Genomic DNA, 25,081 nt, shown 5'->3' with positions numbered 1-25,081 from the left:
AAGCATTAACATTCACAAAACACTTCATTTGCACGCTGATGTGGTTTTAACTAGAAAAAATGAACAGATTTGGTGTTTTTACGTTTAGGCAGGAAATCCATTTTCTTGTTTGGCATCACTACCTCAAAATATTTTTACCTTTAGTGGAAACGTTTGAGAGCCATACAAGTAAGGACAGACATGTTACATGACTGAATACTGATGTGTCCCATAAGAGGGACATTTCCTTTCTTTGTTATGCGATGATTGTGGCTGTGGCCATACAGCTACGGTGTCTAGCCACTGCCTGAATATATCCTTCCCATCTTCTGACTAGAGTTCTCCGAATACTGATAATCTGAAAGGGTGCACAGAGAAATTCCTTATGTGAAAGGATGCTTGCCACTCTGTTCATGTAGTTTCATTTCATGGGGCAGTCCAATGGCTATGTAGCTATGTATTAACAGGTTATTCTACGTGTTTTAGTTTTCTTACCCAAGCTTTCCTTTTCAGTAGCTGATCCGAAATGCTCAGAAGACAGCACCAAGCATAATTTATGTCCCAGATATCCATTTATGGTGGGACAATGCTGGACCTGCTTTGAAACTTACTTTTCTAACTCTACTACATAACATTCCAGCATTTTCGCCAGTTTTGCTGCTTGCTACGTCTGATGTATGTCACTCAGATCTCCCAGAAGAGGTATTTGTCAATACTTTTCTTACTATTTCTTCAGTGTCTTGTAATTTATGAATGCTTTCAGCATCAAAATGCTGTGCTTTGTTAAATGCATGCTGTTATTACTCAGGCACCCTAACAAATCACTTAAAATTTGCTTAGAGAAAAAGAATACTGTGAAAGCATCTGCTTAAGGTTTTTTCTGAGTCAAGCAAGTGACTTTCACCCCTTTCTCATGCATGCAAATAATAAATTAATACAATAATTCAGGTGGCTACAAAGTGGTTCAGTCAAGAATATGCAGTGCTTGAAATGACAAGAGGATGTCTTTACTGAAGAGATTTCTTCTGACAGTCTGCCATTCCATGCTATGTTGGGTAAACTGCTAATAATGCAATTTAGTAGAGAATTGAAACACTTTGATTAAAAAAAATAAAAAATCAGTTTCTTTCTTCAGATAGGCCAAAGCATTCCAAGCTGGAAAGCTGAGTTCCAATTTCTGCTAAAGTAACTTTGGAATTGAATTCTAGTTGTATTCCTAAATAAACTGTAGTAAAAGTACATGCAGGACTTCATTGACTTCTGAGAGTTTACATTAAGGGAAGGTGCCCAAAACAGGACCACACTGTTCTCATTCTGATTATTTTGTCTCAGTTATTGGGGGAAGAGAACGGGTCTAACCTAGAGGTGTTAATTATCAACTGCTTTGAAAGTGCTTGAGTTCCCACAGAAGTTTTTGTACAGGTTGTAAATTCCTTCTAAAATAAGTAGTGAAATTCCTTACCTACCTTTTAATACTAGAACTTGAACATGGAGGAAGACGTAGAGGTACTAGCTACTTCAGACACCTTTTGGTAGAGAAATAAAAACTCAGCAAAAAGCCCTCACTTGTCTGCTGAAGCCTTTCTCTTCCCTCTATAGCCATAAAGGTTCTAAGTAAAGGATGCAGCAAGGCAAGTAAATACAAAGGAGGCGCTGTTGGATGTGGTGAAAGCCATTACTTTATCAGTGTAGCGTACAATCCCTTCAGCGAGCTTTAATTCTACAGGTGATTCTTAAAGGCGATATTTGAATTTGCCGTGCCAGCCTGTGAAAATGTAGCCTTTTAAGGCCAGGAAGATAACTTTTTTCAGTTTGTGTTCTTCAGGTTATTCTTAATTTGAAAAGGTACTCGTCTTTTTGGAATAGAATATGAGTTTTTGTGGCCTTAAATCTGAAATGTCTTTCCTCCTTCTGCTTTAGATCCAAAAATTATTTAATAAGGAATTTGGAGAAGTGTGCAATATTGAATTGTCTGGTAGGGCAGAGAGAGCAGCTTTTTTTGAGGACCTAATTCTAAATGAAGTGGCTAAGCCTCCTGTAAAGAAAAGAGGTGAGGAGGATATAAGAAGTACATCTAAAACTTTCCTATCAAAGTTACTAGCTCTTTGGGATTTGCTTTGGTGGTCATTTTCTGTCAGTAATTTGTCATATGTCATTTTGCTGACTCTCAAATGTCTCTTATGGGATTATTCGCTGAAAGCCCTGGTTTCATTCTAAAAAGCCAGTCCAAATGCCAACACAGTTTGCTCATGAAAAGGCTTTGATACGTAGGCATGTCACAGCACTGAAAAGCACAGAGATCTTTCCTTATAATTACAAACAATATTTACAGGACTACTTGAATGAAGTCTAAAGCCCTTTCTTGGACTGTCAGTTCCTGTGGGAACAGGAATAGGAGCAGCAGTTTGTAAAAATAAGTTTTGAGGTCCTGTTCTCTGTTTCATCTGGAACTCCTCAATAGGAATCAATCATAAGTGCAGTGTGTTTTCTTTTTCCTCCAATTGGCTGCTTAGATCCCTTTTTCTCCTTAATTTATTAGATAAGCCTAAACTAGGGGCGTGTATTTCAAAGACAGATGTAACTTGAATATACCTGCGGATCAGCAAAAGTCCTCTTCATGTGGGCATCCACTGGCTTTTCTTCCCCTTTTCTCCTAGGTTCTTGAGCTGTGAAAAATCTCGACAAATACATATGTCCTCATCTGAACTAGTCATTAGGCTCCTCTTCTGGTCTGAGGGAAGAAATCAGCACCTCTCGGCCCAGTTATCTCATTCTAAAGTAGATGCCTGCAATAGGTACTTCACAGGTGCAATTCATGCACCTTTTCCTCAATGTCGACAACAAAGAAAATGTCGGATGGCTTGCTCAGCTTTCACTGTTGTGATTTTCTGCAGCAAAGTGAAATAAATCTCCCACCCTCAGTGTTTCTTCTCTACCATGCACGTGCTTCTGACCTCCCTACTTCTTGTTGTCCTCTCCTAGCAGCTCTAATGCCAGTTGAAAGAGCCCTTCCATTTTTGAGAAGCAAACTGGTTAATTTCAGCATCTTCTGATGCATCGCAAATGTTCAGAGTTTTTAGGAAGTCGTTTATTTAAAGTTTTCAGAATAATTTTGGTAGACAGTGTGCAAGGTTAAGAAAACCTCTGAATGCTTGTATTTGATCTGCAGGTACCTGACTATGCCACAAGGATTAAAGAGCCGATGGATCTTTCAACAGTTCTGACTCAAATTGACTCGCGCCAGTACCTCGCTGCAGGAGACTATCTGAAGGACATCGATCTAATCTGTAACAATGCCTCAGAGTACTACCCGGATCAAAGATCTACAGGTGAGGATGTGCTTTTTAGCCCTAGTTTAAAATATCTGTCAGATGTATAGATGGATAAATGCTGTGTGTGGACAATAGACTTCGGATGGATTAGATGATTTTGGACATCCACAGAGAACATCTCATACCACATTGTAAATATTTTATCATTTTGCTACTTGGGTATGGAATTGTGATACAAGTGTTCCCAAGGAACTAGTGCTTTTGTTTTAATTAACTTCGATGTTGTTATGCTGAAAATATTCACTGAGATAACCTTTTGGAACCGACCTATGAAGAAAGCAATTTTTTCTGTGATCAAAACAGTTTCATTGGTTGGTAGACAACATTCAGATAAAGTCTGTAAAATTTCAGATCGTCACAGCGCCTATGTTTTGCAAGACACTGCATATTCAATGGTGAGGAACGAAATGGATACAGAGTTTGGACGACTTTGTGAACAAATTAAAGAATCTCGTGAGAAAAGAGGTACATGCTTTAACGCTAAGGATTTGAAGACTTGTCTCTGCATTTGTAACTGAAAATGCACGGCAAAGATCTTTGGTATCTATTCTTTATTGCAAGGTCACACCTCTCCAGCGTGTGCTCCATGCGACAACTCCAAGTCACCACGGCAGAACCCTGCTACTGAAGACGAGAAACCAGAGGAAGAGAGTAATGAAAATGAGGAGATGCCAGCGGCACCTGTAGATGCCAGTACACCCATTTCTAATGGCAAGTTGCATTTTATTCAGCTGCTCTTGTCATTCATACCTTCTCTGTTCTTGAGGCGCAACAGGTGTCTCTGATGCCTGGCTCTTTATGCCAGAGGTATTTTGTTTTCAAATTGACTTCCAAATGGGAGAGAGAAATCCAGAGGTCATTCATTCAATATAGTGATGAATTAAAGTTCAAAGAAAGTTGGTTCATTTGATGTACTCTTACTGGAACTTCATTTTGTAAACAGAACGACCCCCCACTCAAGGATATCACAGCTTCCCTCCCGTACTAAAAATGATAGTACTCACCCTTGTAGGAGCAGCAATGTGAAGAAGGTCAAGGGCAGTAAGAAGGGTTCAAAGCTTTGATATAACAAGCCTTACACTTTTTTTGACAGAGCTCCTAATCAGCATCTTTCGCAAGGTCTGGAGATGGGAGAAAAACTCAAACTAGATTTTAATTCTAGGATGTATAATGTCAAGCTTGACTGTTCCTCTGAACAGTCAATTGAATTTAAATTTTTTTAATTTAAATTAATTAGTTTAGTTTTTTTAATTTAAATTCAATTGAATTTAAAGTTTTGAATTTAAATTCCAATTGAATTTATGAAAAAAAATCCAATTGAATTTAAAGTTTTTTTGTTGTTGTTGTTTTTCACGAAACACTAAGTTTATGTGAAAGGTTTTGCTGCAATATCTTTTTGCCAAGGATATTAAGCTTAAGTTATCCACAAGAAAATGGTGGGGAGAGGGAAACTTTAGTTTTGAAAGCTTTTTTTTTTTTTTTTTTTTTTTTTTTTCCCAGGTTTTTCCTGAGCACAGCAGCGTTTAAGTGTCTGCCTGCCATTAGTTGCCCCACTACCAAGTCAGGAGGGTTAATTAAACTTGCGTGAGGCAGAATTTCTTTATCTGAATCTACGTGGTTTGCATAAATATATTCTTATTTCCTTCTTTCCCTAGGATTATTCTTCTACCAGTATTGAATGTTTCAACGGACACCGTTTAAGATCAATGAGAAAAAGCATCCTGCGGTGTTCAGTCTCCAGCTTTGAAGAAATTATGGCGATACTGAGGGGAAATGTCAACAGAAGATGCTTTTCAAGGTACTGTATTTCTGTATGTTCAATCTCTGTTCGATCTGTAGATTGAAAAGCAAGAGAGAAAGCATGTGCAGTGAGTTGTGGCCTGATAAACCTCTGGCTAAAATCAGCAGAGGCCTATGAGCATGCTGATGGCATACCAGTACCTTAAAACTAGAATCCCTCTTCTCAGTGGAAGTCTTCTGCTTTTCTAAAAAAAACGTGTTTTTTTTTCCCAAACCCCTTTGAGGTGTTGTTGTGGTGTTTAGCTGCCGGCCGGGTTAAACCACACAGCCCTTCTCCAACCCTCCCACCTCCCTCTCTGGGATGGGGGAGGGAAACGGGAAAGTGAAGCCTGCGAGTTGAGATAAAGACAGTTTATTAAGACAGGAAAATAATGATGATGATGATGATGATGATAATAGTACTGCTAATAGTAATGTGTACAAAACAAGTGATGTGCAATGCAGTTGCTCACTACCCGCTGACCAGTGCCCAGCGTAACCCCTAGCAGCCCGGCTGCCCCGCCCTATCCATGGTGCAGCATGTTGCCATAAGGCATAGAATTCTTTGGCCAGTTGGGGTCGGCCATCCTGAGTCTGTCCCCTCGCAGCTGTTGCTGTGTGCCGATTCTGATCGCTAGTAGGAGAGTGAGACACCGAAAGTTCCTTGGCTTGTTGTAAGTACTGCTCTGCAGCAACTGAAACATCGGGGTGCTATCAGCACTCTTCTAAACATCCTTTCACACTTCCTAAGCCAAAACATAGCAACCTACCCGCCACTAGGAGGAGAACTAACTCTGTCCTAACTGAAACCAGGACATGTATCTTTTCCACTTGGGTGCTATTGCTCATAATTTTGAGAATTCAACATGAGCAAGCTAGGAAATGTGGGTACATACAGAACCGCGTGTATATGGTACGCAACAGACTTGGGATGTGGATCCTGCGTGAGGCCTACAGGCTTCTCTTTGTATACCATGGAGCACTGGCTTGTAAACATGGTGAAATTTCCCATCCTTGATGGGTCTAATACAACAAGTCTTTCCTCCCTTCTCTCCCCTGTCCTCTTTCTTAATGTAGGCAGTTGAGAAAAACACAGGTAAGTGGCTGTAAGTCCCCGGGATACCTATTTACGCTGGTTACTGAAGAGGATGGCACTTGGTCACTCCATGGCTTTCATTTGGCCCCAAAGCCTTCTGTAGTCATCTGAATTCACTCCTCAGTGACTTTTCTGCGAAGAGAGGTAGGTGCAAACAGGAGATTTTATGAATTCCTTGGGGAGGGAGCAGTGTGAATTGCAGCTTCGTAGGCACAAAGCAAACTGTTCTAATTGTGCAAAGTAAATTGATACTTGGTAAGTTCAAACTTAGTTTTATAGTTGGCAACCACAAAAGTAAACCTTAGCTGTGATCCTACCAGCACAGTGGTGTAGCTCTTCCCTTCCCCTTGTCCTCTTGGCTCTTTTAATGAGAGTGCAAGCAACAAACCTGTGCCAAAGGGTGCTGTATAGTAAGCAATGGGCAGGCTTTTTTCTAAAAAGCACGAGTTTGAGTTATGTGGTGTTTGGGTGTTTCTCTTGAAACGATTCTTACCTCCTTGAGCTGTTAGATCATAATGCAGGAAATGAAAGTGCTGCATGCATAAACAGAGTAATCAAACATACACCTCTTAGGAAGAGGCTTGCAATGTAATAGTGTTTGTTTTGAGCACTGTTAGATACAGTTTGACATGAATGGAGTGAAAACACCTTAGAGAAAGGTGTTGATTGTTCTCACTTTTCCAAGACAGAAATAACTGGAGTAGATTTCCCTCCTGCATGGAACAAAAGTTGCACCTTTTTTTTTTGTCTGGCTAGCTTTCAGTCTCTTTAAGAATTTCTCTACAGGTCACAGTTTTAAGTAGACGGTGTAAACGTGCAGAGCGATAAGTAAGTGGAATGCAGTGGTTGTGACAACAACTTCTGATCTGAAATGTAAAGAAAAATCAATCCACTTCAGGGTGCCTTTTTTGTTTGTCTGTTTCCATTTTACAAGAGCAACGGTGAAATAAGGAGAATCCCATCTTCACTGTTTCAAAATACTTTGTTTCTGTGTTTCAGTCACCAGAACATTGAGGAGTAGAGCTGGTGCAAAAACTGTGAGACGAGTCCACGGAGAAAACAGGGACTTGGAGCTGCGCCGCAGCTGTAGAGTCGGACGCAGTCGGTACTCTACTACTAACTCGTCCATTCTATTTGACAAACTTATAACAAAGTAAGTCATCTTTTCTTGCAGACCTCTTAAAATGATCTTTCTTAGCAAGCCTTTGCACTATGGCATGATGTTGGCCTCGACTTGCTCTGTATTTTGACAGCAAAGAGGTATGGCTGCTCCTGGCATTGAGAGTTCAATTTGTTGAGTTTTCCCCATTTGGCAGTTTTCTTAGCATCAGAAGTGCCTTCATTTTTAATGAACTTTTTGTTCCATACTCACAAAAGTGAATGTAATGCTTGATTAAGAAACTGAGGATGGTTTGATACAGTCAAAGCAAAGTAGTCCTAGCGATTCTGCATTTCTGTCCATGGTTTATTTCTGTTTCTGAAGCCAAAATTGTTTTCTGCTTCAGAATTTGCTTTCCTTGCATTTCATCATTTTCTACAACACGAAACTTAGATTCCCATGTAGAGAAGAACAAACAGCCTTTCCTCGGTTAACAAAAAATGACTTAATGCTACTGTGCAGAGCAACTTAAGAAGGATTAAAAGTTGACATAATTTTTTTATAACATCTTAGTAGGATGTCAGAATTCTTATTTTCCTCCTGCATTTAAATATATATATATTTTAAATGTGCTCAGTAAGAGGGGAAAATAAACCTGAAAACAGCGTATGTTTGCAAATCCTCAAAAGCTTGTTCTTAAATCTCTATCAAAAATAAAGATTTGACCTAATTTTTTGGTAATGTCTAAAATCTTGGCTAAGTGTCAATGACTTTTGCTTTGTGCGTACTACATTAAAATCTCTTACTGATTATGCGTGCTGTTTTATTTTGTTCATACATGCCTAACTTTGCTCTTACATGTCAACTTTGTATCTTAGTACTGCGGAAGTTGTGCTACAAAAAATGGATGAAATGGAGCAGATGCGTAGATGCCAAAGATGTTGGGAAGATGTTGAGGTACAAATGACAGAGCAAATACTCCGTCAGTTTGCCATTTTTGTAGAGTATTTCACGTAGGGAAGTAACTTAGTTGTAATTTTTATTTGAACTGAAATAACTTCCTTCCAAAGAATAGTGTGGTCTAAACTACCATTTGGTCTTGCTCTCTGGTTATATCTTCATGTCTTACTGATACGGTTGTGCTCCAGATATCTTTTAAGAGTGGAGGAAGCATCTTCTGCAGAAGATGTGGGATAACGGGGAGATGCTGAAATGCATGTCTTCCACTCCAGTTTCTGAATTGCCTTCTGCATTTTGAATAGACACTGTTTACAAACAGCTGTTTCGGACTTGGGTTTTTACTCCAAATGTTACTAAAAGCTCTGCCTGGGGGACTGAATATGCAAAAAGACTGGTGCTTTGCATCAGCTTGGCAGTTTAAGCTGTTTAGCTTTTTATCCGTAACTCCTAGATCATATTTCTCGTCATGCTCAGGAACGCACTTACTTGGAAAGCTTAACAAAAGGCAGTGCATGGCTTCCTGTGTTGGTCACTCGCTCGAATTTTGATTCCTGTTAATGTCTTTTTTCCCGAGAGCTCACAAAGAATCTCCAGTATCATGTAGCTTTAATCATCTGTTACAGGCAAATGGAGCTGTTTTCTTTAATTGACCTAACTTGCATTTTAGAATTCTTCCTTGGTTGCAAACTGCTCCCAGAGTTTTCAGGAACTTGAAGCCTTTCAAATTTCCAGCTGAATGAACTGATGGCTACTTTATGTATATTTGTTCGTGTGCTGGCCTTGCCTGAGAGCTTAAATAAACCCCTGTCTCTAGAGGAACCCCTGTTGAAGCTGTATGCAGCAATCATACTCCTCTGTCTTAGTTTTGCTCTATTAAATTAAACTATTTTATTAAATTACTGTTTCTTATGAATGATAGGCACATCGTTTTAAAACTTCCCGATAACCTACTTTCATAGCTTTTTGTTTAGCTCTGAATTGCCTTCTTTTTCTCTCAAATCACAGAATGGTTGAGGTTAGAAGAGGCCTCTGGAGGTCACCTGGTCCAACCCTCCCCTGCTCAAGCAGGGACACCTAGAGCTGGTTGCCCAGTGCTGTGAAATGAATCCAGAATTGTCCACGGTACTTTTTATTAGCATCTCTCACACGCCTGTATGATTTCTTTTGGTATGTCTGCTAGAAAGGTAGTTCTTTTTCCTTGGTTCTGTCACACTGTAGGTTATTAACCTATGATTAACTAATGCACTCAGTTTTGTATCTGGGCAAGTATTTAACCACTGCATGTACTGAGCGCTGGTTTAGAGCAGAAATTCTTGTTACTGATTGTGGGTGCACGCAATCATATTCCCATTCTCTCCTCTTGTGCAATAATTTATTTTTTGTGTGTATACGGGGTGCCTCGATAATGTTACTGTGTAAGCATCAACAGACAGACGTGTCTGTCAGTGGATGTACATGTATGCACGTCTGTTTTTCTGCACGTTTGTGACCGATCTTTCTTGCTGCTTGGAATTAGGAGAACCTTGATATCTTGACCTGTGTGAAGTCGGACTTTGAAAGAACTGGACCTGGCAGTCCAGATGAGATTGGTGAGTTCTGGTTTTAAGTTTTCTTTACTCTGTTCTAACCAAAAGCCTTGTCTTAAACAATTGAAACAAGCTAATCTACTGGGTATTTGTCTTCTGTAACAATTCTGTGTTGCTATTGACTTCACAAGCCTTAGTATGAGCTCTAGGGCTGTACTGTAGTGAGCTCAGAACAGGTGAAAAAAAAAATACAGCGCTTTTCCAAACTGCTTACAAGATAAAAGGCAACAGATGGTTGTAGACAGGTGGGAATGGAAAGAAATGGACAGCATTACTCAGCATGCGAAACGGCGATACCGCTACAGCAGAAGCGTGACAGTTTTCATGGTTTTGAGCAGCACAGCAAGAATTTTCAGGAAGCAAGATAGATAGGCTGCCAGATGTGTATGAAAAGCTCCTCCCAAGCGTGAAGCTCAGCAGGAGGGAAGATAGCGTTGTGCATTTCTGTGTTTAGGAGGCAGTCACCGTAAGCTGCTGTCAGGGCCTGTAATTAGGAGCTGTCATCTGGGTACTCAGTGACTTGTGGAATGAGGTTAAGCCACGAAAGCCCATATTAACTTGGAAGTGATGGGAAAACTTACAGTTTTTGAGAAGAACGTTAGTTGTGATTAAGGCAGTAAATTAGATCATCCTTGTAGGAGCTTTCTAAACAGATCAGAACAGGGCAAGACTGTACTTAAGGACCGAAAAGGGTGTTGCAGTAGACGAGCTGACGAGTTAGATTATGTGATAGAGCTCAGCTGCACACCTGCAAAGGAGCTCAGAGAGACAGTGACAGGAGGCTGAGCCCCAGAAAATACTTTGCTCCTCCCTTCAGAGGCCCAGAGGAGCAGAGAGATGCACAGTGGCAGGTGGGAACCCGAGGGAAGTTCTTCAGAGGAAGAATGGCTGGGCCATGGACTAGTAAGGGAGAAGCAGAGTTGACTCCTTTGGAGGTTTAGTTAGGAAAATATTAGCTCAAAGTCTTAATAAGAGGAGCTTGAATACAAGGAGGGGGCCAGTCTAGAGGGAGAAGCTTGGTTAAAGTGTGTGGGTTTCAGGGAGCTGTGCAGTAGAGACTTGCAGAGAGGAATTTTAAATAGCATGTTGAATGGGAAATTAATTGATGATCAAAATGCAAACTACAATTTTAAATCAGGAAAGAGCTAGAATATACTTTTATAATGAAAAATACGCCAGAAAAGAGTGAGGAAAGTGTCAGTGTTGTTATAAAGGAAGTTATTGGAAAAAGGAAAGGGTTAGAGGAGCACTAAAGCAGAGAAATTCATGCTTTTGTGATAGAAGTGTTGGAACACCAAGGACTGGAGATGGTAGTGATCACAAACTCATTTACTGATCGCTCAGTTTTCTGTGTGCTGTCTGTATACCCCACGGCACCTACCTTGCATTCAGAAAGCAATGCAACCTTTGGGGTTAAAAAATAAAAACCAAAGAGGGCAGTGCTTTCCAAGAAAAAAAGATAAGTCCTTTTGGCAAACAGGTAGGTGAACGGAGTATGTATGTTCCTTCCTCGGTGTCCTGCTGTTAACGTGAGAGGATATTCTCCAGAACCCAGTAGATAATTGCACTCTGGTTCTTGTGTTTTTTACCATCTTTCATGAAACAACTTCAGGTTACTTGACAGAAGCTAATGGCCTAAGCTTATGTGCATTTGGCATTGTTTTCTCATTGGTGAGCTTCAAGCCTGTGTCTGGCCCATTATTGCTCCCAGAATTTGTGGCAGAGCTAGACTTGGACTTAGATTACTACGCTTAGTCTTAGCACTACAGATTATTAAAACCCTTTCCATTAAATACTTTCTCAAACTAAGAAGTGACTTTCTGAAATAGCTGTTTTCAGAAGATCCGCATCTTAGCTAAGCAATATGACAGAATTTTGCCTGTTGTTAAACACTGAGGCTGACGACAAGTCCATCAGCAGTTTCAGAGAGGACAGAACAATGTCTAGATGCATGCTCATCTGCTAGGATTTGTGATTTCTGAAACGTGACTTGCATAAATTCATCTTAAGGTTTTGCAGGATCCACCGTGTCATTAAAATAACGATAGTAATAAAACTTACAGGCATCTGTGTAATGCATTTTGGATTTCATATAATTTGCAAAAGTACTTAACGATTCGGTGTCATTTTGTGGTACACTACAAACATCAAAAGGAAGTGAGAACAAAGAAAATGATGGTGAAGATGTTCCAAGGCGTTACAACCTTCGACAGAGTAAACCTGTTGACTGCTACCAAGCTCCTATGGAAAGTAGGTTGAACGCACAGTTTCTCTTAAAACCTTATTTCTTGCACATAAGTGAGATAAAATTTTTGAATGTAAATACATGTGTTTGCACACACAGTTCTGTTTCAGTTCTGTACCTTCATTCTGCACATGAACTTCACTGTTTTTATCAGACACGTGTGTCCTGTGCACATTGTATTTCTTTGCTGTTTGGCATGCTTAGTGCTATGTATCCTTGATATAACAGTAATTAATCACACTTAACAGTCTTGCTCTTGTGATTTTCAGTTCACCTTTAAACAGGGCGTAGTTTTCCACTTGTGCCATGCACTGATGAAAAGCAAAAACAGTTAAAAATTCTTCTGGAATTAGGGATGAGTGAAACACGTGGCATTTTCTTTATCTTTTGATATCCTCCTCTCTTAAATGTATCTGTATCATTATTCTAAATTCTTTCCTTTCAGTAAGACAAAGAGATCGAGAGAGGACTAACTCGGGCCAGCCCCATTCTGTCAGACAGAAAGAGTCACTTGAAAATGCTGGGTCACAAAAATATAGAAGACGTGCCAGGTTGGTGTATGGCTAGTGATAGCTCTTACTTATCCGTAGAGCTGTCAGTCTCCTTACTGCATAATGCTTCAAAGGGTTTTCAGTTTAGTGGTAATTACAGAGTAAGTTTATGATCGGTACTTTGGTAGTCTTAAGGTAGAGAGGAAAGAAATATTTGGAGGGGAGGAGGTGGATACTTTTAAGTTGGTTTCTTTTTTAAATCCAATATTTGTGGGTCACTGATAAGATGATTATGGAGGTAGTGTCTGAGTTTCTGTAACTGAAATTCTTTGGTTCTGGAACTGAAGCCAGAATCCCCCCTTAAAAATCTTAGTCAGACTATTTAATCTTGAAGGATACAAATGATTTTCTTAAAACCGAAAATAATTTTATTCAATTTAGAGGGAGAGGCTTTATGGAAGTTTTGTTAGATTTAAAAAAAAAAAAAAAAGAAAAAGTTATCACTCAAATACTGACTCTAGTTTCTGTTTGGAATCAACTAATGTTTCTATATGAAGTTAACCTTAAACAATAAAAGATCTAAATGAAATGATAAATTGCCTTAGTAATGATAAAGGCTTTTTGGATTCTGTAAGCAGTTAGTGCGTAGAGAATGCTGTTGATTGCCAGATATTTTGTTGAGCATTCTTGAAAGCAGACAGTTGTCACGAGGAAAATCATGTCATGGCCTTTGAAATCAGATTCCTAAGGAGTACAATGGACTGGAAAATAGATCTCAGAGTAAATTTTGAGATAGAATTCCCTTAATTTTTGGTGTTACTTAGTATCTGCTCTATTTTCTTTTTAACTTTCTGGTCTATATGCTTGCTTGCAGACAGAGACGTGCAGATGACATCAGTGATTCTACACCCTCTTGCTCATCTCCCTTGCTTAGCACGTGTGATACGGAGGATGGTGGTGAGAGCAGTGAGGATGGCGAGAGCAACCAAGAAGGTTGCTGTCGTTAGAGAATAGGGGAGGGATGAACCTCCTTCCAATGAATATTTAGCCATGTTTAAGTTTATCTGAATGTAACTGTGTAAGTTTATGTCAATTAATTAGGTCTTCTATATATTAATTAATGTCTTCTACATTTGCTTGGCATTATTACGAAAGACAAATCTTCGAGCTGCATCTTAAAGAAAAAGAAGCCCTATAACTTCTCCTTAATTCAAATCAGGACTTTTCGAGTGAAACGTCAGAAACGGGACCTAAAGAGAGTTCAGAGGGATCAAAAGAAAGTTGGAAGAAGTCAGGGAGATGCAATGCAAATAGTGTGGTAAGTCGTAAACTAATCATCATGTCAGCGAGTGTTTCCAGTGATTATGAAAGATCTCAGTGTGCCATCTACAACTACCTTTGTTGATGGTTTTCTCTAAAGCAACTTCAAAAATTGCCCAGAATGTTTCCATTGTGCTGAGATAATTTCTGATGAAACCTTGATCTAGATTGCTGCTTTCTTTAACATACAAACTCTGTTGTGTTGAATTTCTCTTTAGATTGGATTTGAGAACGTGGGTGGTCTTTCCGAACACATCGCAGCTTTGAAAGAGATGGTGATTTTTCCCTTCCTGTATCCAGAAGTTTTTCAGCGGTTCAATATTCAGCCCCCAAGGTAACTCATTACAGTGATAAATCTTAAGTCAGCTGTTTTCAGGAGAAAGTTCAATTAAGGTATCAATATGCTTCCATGCTTCAACATTTTTGGCAGCGGTGAACATTTGTTTTAGTAGTAGCAAAAAGTGGTTTCTTAAAAACGGATAGAATCAAGAATATTTGTAGGTTAAAAATATAAGCAATGTCTTAAAATTTTAAGTTTTACCATCTGGTGTTTTTAAAAAGTTGGGTTAGTTGGGTTGGAGTGGTTTTGTTCTCAGTTTTATGTACAAGTCAGCTTGATTAGTTTGTAAGCAAGAAGGGATTATCTAGTGGAAGCCAATTGTAATATGTTGCCTGGAAGCCCAGTTGTTTTTCCTGCCTACTTTTGCTTTCTTTTTTTTTTTTTTTTTCCTCTGAGTGCTAAGGCATCGCTTTTCCTTCCGGCTTTAGGCTTCCTCACTTGCCATCAGCAATAGATGGTCTGAGAGACCAAACCCAGTAACTTAATGCTTTTGAAAGGAGCATTAAATGCTTTACTAACAGATTCTGCATATTGTGAAAGCAAGAATATGCAGTTTATTGCTGCAGAATGAACTGGTGATTCACCATTCAGCCCATTCTTAGATTCTGTGCTGAAGTTTGCCCGTTTGGCTCCGGTTTGCTGTAATCACCCTGTTTGTCAGCAGTTTTGGAAGTGTCCTTCTGGGACAGTATGCTCTCTTTTGAAGGTTTTATACGTTTGAGTTACCCCCTTATTCATTTCTTTGGGTGAAAAAAAAGAATTTTCTTGTGAAACGTTGTAAAAACGCAGAACTTCTATCTGTTCTGCCTCTACCCACACTTCAGCTATTACTGCTGTCTTGTATATGACGTGTTTTGGTTAGAAAAGATGAGTTTGTTCTAGAGACGATGGTTGTAGGAGGTACTCATCATGATGTTTTTTTTCCTATCTGGATCTTTTTTATTGCAGAGGCTGTCTATTTTATGGCCCCCCAGGAACAGGGAAAACACTAGTTGCTCGTGCACTTGCCAGTGAATATAGTCAAAGTGACAGGAAAATATCATTTTTTATGAGAAATGCTTGGGACTGCATGAGAAAATACATGGGGGAATCAGAATGCCAACTTCGTGCGTTATTTGAACAGGTAAGGTTGAAATGCACAGTGTATTCTGTCAGAGTTGAAACCATTATTTTTTGTGGTCAACGTTTTTAAGTAGAACTTGCTCTTTTTTTTGTATTTTGTTAGTTTTTTTTTTCCCACTGAAATGGAAATGCCAGTGTTTCTGCTGTGAATGTCAGCTGTAAGAACTACTGGAACGATTTGCTTCCTGTCAGCCGGATACAGTGGGTTGACACAGACTGTCTTCTGTTAGTCATGCCAGATACTCCAGTAGCTCTATCAGTAGAGGTCCCAGAGGCTAACATGAAAGATCTAGTTTAGATGACATTCCAACCATGATGTTTTTGTGCATTTTTCCTTTAAATAATGCTGTTTTACTCTGTGTTTTTGTGCTAGGCCTATCAGATGCGACCTTCAACTATTTTCTTTGACGAGATAGATGGTCTCTCTCCTGTGCACTCCAGTAAACAAGACCACATTCACAGAATCACAGAATCACAGAATTTCTAGGTTGGAAGAGACCTCAAGATCATCGAGTCCAACCTCTGACCTAACGCTAACAGTCCCCACTAAACCATATCCCTAAGCTCTACATCTAAACGTCTTTTAAAGACTTCCAGGGATGGTGACTCCACCACCTCCCTGGGCAGCCTGTTCCAGTGTCTAACAACCCTTTCAGTAAAGAAGCTCTTCCTAACATCTAACCTAAAACTCCCCTGGCGCAACTTAAGCCCATTCCCCTCGTCCTGTCACCAGTCACGTGGGAGAACAGGCCAACCCCCACCTCACTACAGCCTCCTTTAAGGTATCTGTAGAGAGCAATAAGGTCGCCCCTGAGCCTCCTCTTCTCCAGGCTGAACAAGCCCAGCTCCTTCAGCCACTCCTCGTAGGACTTGTTCTCCAGGCCCTTCACCAGCTTCGTCGCCCTTCTCTGGACCCGCTCAAGCACCTCGATGTCCTTCTTGTAGCGAGGAGCCCAAAACTGAACACAGTACTCGAGGTGCGGTGTCACCAGAGCCGAGTCCAGGGGGACGATCACCTCCCTAGCCCTGCTGGTCACACTGTTTCTGATACAAGCCAGGATGCTGTTGGCCTTCTTGGCCACCTGAGCACACCGCTGGCTCATATTCAGCCGACTATCCACCATCACTCCCAGGTCCTTCTCTGCCAGGCAGCTCTCCAACCACTCATCTCCCAGCCTGTAGCTCTGCTTGGGGTTATTGCGCCCCAGGTGCAGGACCCGGCACTTGGCCTTGTTGAACTTCATGCAGTTGGCCTCAGCCCATCGGTGCAGCCTATCCAGATCCTCCTGCAGAGCTTTCCTACCCTCGAGCAGATCGACACACGCACCTAACTTGGTGTCATCTGCAAACTTACTGAGGGTGCACTCAATGCCCTCATCCAGATCATCGATGAAGATATTAAAGAGGACCGGCCCCAGCACTGAGCCCTGGGGGACGCCACTAGTGACTGGCCTCCAACTGGACTTGACTCCATTTACCACGACTCTTTGGGCCCGGCTATCCAGCCAGTTTCTAACCCAACGAAGCGTGCGCCAGGGGTGTGGCTGTGCGGCGGCCGCCGGCGAGATGGCGGTGGCAGGGGGCGGTGGCGGATCCTCGGCATCCTGCGCACCCTCCACCCGCGGCCTCGAGCGGCCCGACCCGCTGGCGCGCCTCACCTGCCCCGTGTGCCTCGAGGTGTTCGACAGCCCCATGTGCGTCCCCTGCGGACACGTGTTTTGCACACCATGCCTGCAGGAGTGCCTCAAGCTCAAAAAGCCAGTCTGTGGTGTCTGCCGCAGCACCCTGGCGCCTGGCAGCAGGGCTCTGGACTTGGAAAAGCAGTTCGAAGCGACAGAAACCACTTGTAACGGCTGCAACAAAAAGATGTTTCTCTCAAAGATGCGCAGCCACGCAGCTTCTTGTTCAAAGTACCAGAACTATATCATGGAAGGTGTGAAAGCTGTGACTAAAGAACCACTCCACAACACCAGGAACTTCCCCAATCGCTTCACCTTTCCTTGTCCATATTGCAGCAAGAAAAGCTTTGATCAAGAAGGACTAGTTGAGCACTGAAAAACATTGCACAGCATGGATGCAAAACAAGTGGTTTGCCCAATTTGTGCCTCGATGCCGTGGGGAGATCCAAATTACAGGAGTGCTAACTTCATGGAACACCTTCAGAGACGACACCGGTTTTCATACGATACTTTTGTGGTACGTGTTTCTTCATCCTTGGAATACGTGAGCCTGATGACTCTTAAAACCCAGCTTTTTTTATGTAGCCACTACTGTAAAATGTAGTCCTTGCAGATGGTATAATGCAAGAAGTTGAATTACTGTTAAGTCAGAGGAGGAGACAGCTGGTTTTGTGTTGTGTTAACCAATATGGCCCTGGCAGTAAAAGAATTTCTGTACCCTTCGTTCATAGGATTATGATGCTGATGAAGATGATATGATGGCACAGGTTTTGATGCGTTCTTTGCGGGATAAATAAAATAAAAAAGAAGACTAATTGTCAAACCAAGCTTCCATGAGAGGGAAATGGCCAGCATTCTTGCACTTCTCCCTGTCCATGCCAAGATGAACTCAGGCATTCAGAAATATGGAAGACTTTAATCTTAGTTTTGAATCCCCATTTGATCTTTTGGTATCATTCTTGTTTTTTATTAATATGACTATGTTGTTCAACCACGTAAGGCTAATTTTCTTTTTTGTTTCACACAAAGCTTATTTATAGGTCAGTGTGGAGGAGACAGTTCTGTTTTCCTTCACATCTGCCTGTTTTCTGATTGCTTTCTGCCAGTTGTGCTAGTTTGACTAAAGCCAGAAATACTCCAAATTGACTGGCATGAACTAGCTGGTAAACCTCTTCTTCCCCTGATCTTGTTTACATTTCGTAAATGATAGTATGAGAGGTGTCTTTGTGGCTCTTTTCCTTTAGTGAGACCCCTAGGTGCTAACTCACCAGATTAGTTCCTGTTTCAACTGGCCTATGATGCCTGTGATTTCATGATGTTTACCAGTGTGAGAATTCTCACAGGCAGCCTCTCAATTATATGGAAAACATGTCTCCAGTATGTCTTCAAACTGCAACATTCCTTAGCAAAAATGTTTGAAGCTGAGTAAGAAACTAGTTCAAAACACTTTAGTTCTATACCTGATTACGATTTTGTTCCATACTTTGACCATAATTTCTAGCCTGCCTGGAAAACAGAACTTTGGTGTTAGCTAAAATGCATAACTTTCAACTGTTATAGCAAATATTAATCATTTGTTGGCCTTATTAAATTGGTGTTTAAAAAATCGGTTTTCTAGGAATCTTAAGCCTTATGCTTGTAGGGGAATTCAGAAGCTTTTTCAATATCCGTATCTTATGTCAACTAAAAATTTCATATATATATTCCTAGTTGTTCCATCCCTCGAGGCAAGCTGGTAGCAAAACTTATAACCCGTAGCACTTGCACAGCACTGCCTTCTGCATTGCAGATTCTAACAAGTATTTTGAATTCCTGTTTTTACTTAAACGTCGCTAAGGTAGCTGAAGCTGTACTTAGATTGTTTTCCATATACATACAGGATGGAGGTTTAGCTTTCAAAGAAAATGTAAAATATAAACAAGTTTGAATTCATAGACAATGGATACTTGATACTCAGTTATACACTTTCATTGTAGAGTTTCATTTTTAGTTTAACACTAATTGCACGGTCAATATGCTGAGATCAAGCAGTCTCAGAGACCCGAAGAGAGCTTGGAAATTGGAGTAGTAGTGCTGAGATGTCTGGTCTCATTGAACTTGGCATGCCTGATTGGAGCAGTGGACCTGCATCACCACAGAACTGAGTACTAATCAATTTATTTGACCAATAAACTTCACACTCTGCAGACTGCAGCATAACCTTACCCCTAAGAAATGAAACGCACCCCAGCTAAAACATCTTGATTAAACTTTGTGTCCAGCAAGTTTGTGGCTTCTAATATATTTAACTTGGTCTTGGTGTGCTTTCCCTAATGTGGTAAGGCTGGTATAGATTCTCACTGAGGTATCTGCTTGGTGACTGCAATCTTAGTCTTAGGGAAAAAATACATCAGTGTGGGAAAAGTACTGTGTTATGGGGTTGGTGATTCCTAATGCTTGGTCTGTGAAGAGATTACAATGTGCTAGTGGTTGGGTAGGGATTTCTAGGTTCTGGCTATGACAAAGTTTTGTGATAAAGATTGGCCTGAGTCTAGATTTCTGCAACTGTTCTAAGTGCACTTCCATGCAATTCTGACATTCATAGGTATTACAGTTTTGCACCTACATAAAATCTGCTTGATCTTTGGGGAATGAAAAAAAAAAAAAAAAGGATGATGACCTGTTTAATTTACTGTGAACACGTTAATTTATCCTGAAAACTTGTAACTCAATGCCAAAACAGGTGATTCTAAACGATAGTTGAAACCAATTTACTAAGCCTGATATCAGCAAGTGGTCTGTGTTAACTTACCTATTTTTTATATCTTAAAATGAGTCTTGTCCTTAAAAAGCTTGTCCATTATGACTACTCATGGAAGAAAGTCATGTGGAATGGAACAAAATTTACTGAACCGGTAAGTAAAACCTATATTTTTCTATTAGTTCCATTGTTTCAACTCTTCTGACGCTTATGGACAGCATAGATAACAGAGGGGAGATTGTGGTAATCGGAGCTACCAACAGACTGGATTCTATAGATCCTGCTTTACGAAAACCAGGACGCTTTGACAGAGAGTTTCTCTTCAAATTGCTAAATACAGAGGTGAGAACTTAAATTCAACATTAGTGCTACCATGGCAAAGTCCAACTTTATAGGGAAAAAAAAAATGACAACTTGAACAAAAGAGTGATATGTGGAGACACTGCCTTGTTCCATGGAGGGCAAATCTGCTACTGGATATATATGGTCAGGATGATACCACCAAGTAGTTAGTTCTATAACCAAACCTTTCATTCCCAAAGTTGTACCTGTTTACTTAATTCTCTACCCTCAGCCCGCAGGATGGGGGAGAGACGACCACCCAGTAGCCCCATGCTGGCCTGGGTGGAGCCCGAGGCTCGTCAGGAGAACACAGCTCCCACTGAACACCATGGGCCGCTGTTGAATGGTGAGCGAGGGCCCCCGTCAGGGGGAGCAGGGCTGGGGCTAGGGAGCGGGGGGGCCAGCAAGAGCACCCTGCTCAGCGTCAGGACCAGCATGGCAGCCCAGCCCCCGGACACCCCCAGGGAGGTTGTGCCAAGGGAGCAAGCACGGGGCTGGAGGGAGGCCAGAGCTCCTTCCTCTCCTCCCTCCTGCCTTTGGCCACCCTCTACAACCCTCCTTCTTCTCCTGCCTTCTTAGAAGCTGACAGCTTATGTAATACACAATAAATGTTTGTTCATTGTCTTTTGTATTACAAAAACAAGGAGTTCCGTTTGAGGAGCGGGAGTTGCGAAAGCTCCCTGCTGAAGTAAGGAGCTGTATAATACTTGGCTAGACACTATGAAAATTCTTTTGCTTAATGTAACAAAAAAGAGAAGGCCCCTCCCCTTCTCTCCTTCTGCATCTCAGCTGCCTCTTTTGTTCAAAGACACTGTTGCAAAGCTCATGTAACCACCTCCTGATAAGTTGCTAAACTAGTGTATCAACATCCTGCCTTCCTGTCTCACGCTGGCCCAACATGACCAAAAAAAACAAAAAACAAGTTGAACCACAACGCCGAGGAAGACTATGGCCTTCATCTTCACAACCACCAGAGGGACAGAGACGACCCCCTACCAACAGTGCGCGCAGTCGCAGAATATACCAGATGTGCTGCGTAATCCCGGAATTACCAAAATATAAAAAGGGACCCTGGCGGGGGTGAGGTGCGCGCCGTTGGCAGAGCTGAGACTCCCCGGCCGCCCAGCGCTGTTTTGCTTGCTGTTGCTTACTCAATAAATTCCTTTCTATTATTAATGCAATGCTCTCTGAAAATTAATTAAGGGGGCAACTTCTACAACCCTCCTTCTTCTCCTGCCTTCTTAGAAGCTGACAGCTTAGCTGTCTACAAGAAAGAAGCGGAGAGCTTGCACAGCATTCTGTCCTTCGTCAGCAGCACGCAACAGGTAGGTGTGGCCTTGCCATGGTGGCTGTGCCTGTGTCTCCTGCGGGTCGCGCAGCTCTGCTGCCAGGATGCTGGCGGGCTGCTGGCGAGGCAGAGCTGCCGCCCTCCAGGAGCCCCGCACAGCCCTGAGCCCCTTGAGGCTTTGGTCCTGCTGCCGGCCATGGGTCTCCCCTCTCACACTCCCCGTTGGTCTCTCTGCCACCCGGCTGCCAGGATAAAGACCTGAAGATGAAGTTCCTAAGGAGCATCATCAGCGTCTGCAGAACTGCCAGAAACTGTGGCCTGTGGTGCGGCCTCGATGCCTTCTGCAACAAATACCAGCTGATATTTGTTTTTGGTATTTGTGAGCAACTTTGTTTCTCACAGGGGGACTACCCCCGTGCCGCCCAGCGCTGAATAAACACACCTACTTTACAATCTTATGGATTGTGGAGTCCGTTTTCCACAAGCCACCTCTCCTAAGCCATTCCCCACCACACCACCTAAAACCCTTACAGCTGCCTACTATGGTAGAGGCTGGAATGCTCAGCACACCATGCAAAGGATTCCCCGGCCCTGCACGTGTTGTTGGAGTTTTAATGGAATGCAGGCGTTTGAAGGTTTTGTGCCTCTCCCTGGCTTAGGAGAGGCAGCAGCACAGTGCCCGCCGGCACCAGCTCGATGTCAGCTGCTCCCTTGGACGTGTCAGGATGAAGATGGTCTGAGTGGCCAGAGACACAACACTTTCCTCCTCGTCATTCTGCAAGGGCTGGAGGACTGCAATGGAGAGCAACAGAGCAGAAATGAAACCCACCTGTCTGCAGAGACTGCGGGCAGAGCCTGCCACCCCTCCACCCGTCACTTCCCGCAAAGACACAGAGGGACCAAGGGGTTAGAGTCAGAGAATCATTAACTATCCTGTGTTGGAAGGGATCACTGAGCCCAACTCCTGACTGCACACTGGACGGCACAGGACTTAACACCACATATCCAACAGCTTTGTCCAAATGCTTCTTGAACACCCACAAGCTCGGGCACCATGCCTGCTTGCCTGGGGAGCCTGCTTCAGTGCCCAACCACCCTCTCAGGGAGGAACTTTTCCCCAAAATCTGATCTGAACATCCCCTGACCCGGCTTTAAGCCACTCCCTCGCCTCCTATCACCGGTCGCCTGAGAGGAGAGCTCGGTGCCTCCCTGTCTGCTCCCCGTCACAAGGAAGTTGTAGACAGACGTGTTTTGCTGTTAACATACTCCAGAAAAGCCCTTTCTCTTAGCCACCCCGGTACTGGCCAGCTTCAACCCCAGCCGAGCTTTTGGCCATACAAACTTTCTCCCTTCCCTCTGAAAAAGGTGAATGCCCCCTGCCCCATTGGTCGTGGACCCACACCCCGCTGCCTTCACTCACTGCTGCAGATTTCATGGATCTTCCTCTCGCTCTGGTCCTTGCAGTGCTGTGCGGCAAGACCTAGGCACAAAGCTGCTGTCAGAAGCCTGCAAGGCGCCCCCCAGGCCCACTCGCATGGGGACCCAGTCCCGGGGGGGACTCTAGGGACACTGGGGCTGGCAAAGGCTGACAAAAGAGGGACCCTGGGGGCTGTGGCTCACCGATGAATCTGATGGCTGCCTCCCGCAAGGCGACCTGAGTGTGCTGCAGGTACGGCAGGCTCTGCTGCAGGTATTTCTCCACCTTTCTCTTGTCCTGCATGAGCTGGAGAGAGCGCAAGGTTACGGGGCTTGCAGACCCTGCCCAGCTGGACAGACCACTCCCTCCTGCCAACACCCCCCCTTCCCCTCAGGCCATTCCCATCTCCCAGCCACGAGCCCTGTGGGGCTGGGGTTTTGAGGTATGGAGAGAGCTGTTGTCTTTACCAAGCACTCTGCGATCCTCCAGGTCTGCTCTGTCTGCGCCAGGTGCTTGAGTTTTTCCTGCTTCAGGAAGTTTGCAGCGGTGACAAGGGCTTCCAGGGAGGCCTGCAGAGCAGCAGAGGCTGAGATGGCACCAGAGCCCAGGGAAGGGGACCTGGCAGCCCCCACCTCTTGGCAGGGCTGCAGGCCTTTCCCAGCCCACGGTGGGATAATGCAGTGGGGGGTGAGTGTGAACTGCGTTTGGCATAAGGAAGGAGGGGAGCTGTGCCCCCATTCTCCATGACGCAGGCGGCTGCACCCCGAAGGGACACACATGCCAAGTGCCCAATTACCTTCAGCCCTGGCCCCGGACACCCAGGCAACCCCTGTGGTGTCAGTCTGCTAGTCCCTCTAGTCAGGTATGCCATACGCACCTTGGCCACGCTCTGGGTCTGGTCACTCAGGTGAAAAAAGAGTGGGAGCAGGCTCCTCTGCACGACCTTCTTCAGCTGCCTCTTGTGGCGCCACAACGCAGCCTGCATCACTTTGTTGTAGAGGCAGATGGAGAGCTCTTGCAGCTGGCTGCACTCCTGGTAGGAGGAAGAGAGGAAGACTTCAGCAAGAGCTGCTCCCTGCCCGCGGTGAGCAGGGGCGTTAGGGTGGCTGACGTGAACGGAGGTGCTACAGAATCAGAGTGTGCTCAAAGGAGCTGTGGCCAGATCTGTAGCCACAGTGAAAGGACGCAGCCCCACTAGAGGGAACGTAAGAGGCCTCCTTCACGGGGGGCAGCTGTCATGAGAGTGCCCATTTGTGGGCTCAGGTCCCGCAGCAGCCTTACATCGTTAAACAGTGGCAGGATGTCCCCAGCCACTTGCAGAGCGATGGAGCTGGCCTGCTTCCTCTTCACGTGGTCCATCACGTTTCCGATGAGAAGCAGGGCCTTCATCTTGGTGTCAGCCCTGGCAACCTGCAGGCCCTGAATGATGCCTGGCAGCAGCACGGGAAGTTTTCTTGCCTGGAGGAAGGACAGAGTTTCCGTTTGGTGAAACGATGAAAGGCCACCCTGGGCAGAAGCCTGTGGTGCCAGAGCACCAGGCTGCCATCTTGCTCGCGCAGAGGCAGCACGACGAAAAGGAGGGCAGCTGAGCAAAGACTCTGTGCCCCCTTTCGGACCCGCCCCAAAAGGTACATGGCATGCATGGAAAGCTCCCCAGAGAGCCGCTGGGCCCCTCCATGGCCAGCTCATTTCTTGGCCATTTCTTCTGCGCCACAGAGCTGCGGGCAGAGCAGAGCTCTCCCAGCTGGCCGGGAGCAGGCCATGATACCTTCAGGACAAAGGCCCACTGGCCTTCACAGTAGTGTGCCCTACTCACCATGACAGGTGTCTCTGACGCTCGGAGGAGAGCGCTGAGCACCAGCGAGTGCGTCACTCGGTTGGGATGCTTCAAGAGCCTCTGGAGATGGTGCAGGGCCCCCGAGTCGTCTTCTCCAACATCTGGGTGGGCCAGCAGCTGAAAGGAACACAGCATTGAGAGACTGTCAGAGGCTGCAGGCAGCTCCCGGCTCTCCCGGCGCCTCAGGCAAGGGGCCCCGGGGCCAGGCAGCCTGTCCTGGGGCAGCTGTGGCTGTGGAGGGCCGCAGGGCCGCTGAGTGCCCTGTGCCTGGCAGCACCCAGCAGCCTTTCTTTGCTTGCTGCTCCCGCACGGACGTCCTGGAGGAGCTGCCAGTTTGGGGGTAGATGGGCAGAGGCACACACACGGCCCTGAAGAGGAGCAAGGCCTCGTCCAGTAACTCACCGCCAAGTGAGGGATGCAGTTGTCCTC

At 43.8% G+C, this 25,081-nt stretch overlaps 1 pseudogene across 1 annotated transcript; it reads left to right on the top strand.

The window, feature by feature from the left end:
• The first annotated feature begins 16,915 nt into the window (after positions 1–16,915).
• LOC311428881 (E3 ubiquitin-protein ligase RNF114-like) lies at positions 16,916–18,022 on the top strand (annotated as a pseudogene). The gene is made up of 2 exons: positions 16,916–17,545; positions 17,760–18,022. The product of its transcript is annotated as an E3 ubiquitin-protein ligase RNF114-like (transcript).
• The last annotated feature ends 7,059 nt before the right edge of the window (positions 18,023–25,081 follow it).

Source organism: Aythya ferina (assembly GCF_964211825.1).
Source record: "Aythya ferina genome assembly, contig: HAP1_SCAFFOLD_176, whole genome shotgun sequence".
NCBI lineage: Eukaryota > Metazoa > Chordata > Aves > Anseriformes > Anatidae > Aythya > Aythya ferina.
Note: the sequence above shows the minus strand (reverse complement) of the source record. Positions and strands in the feature narration are given on the sequence as shown.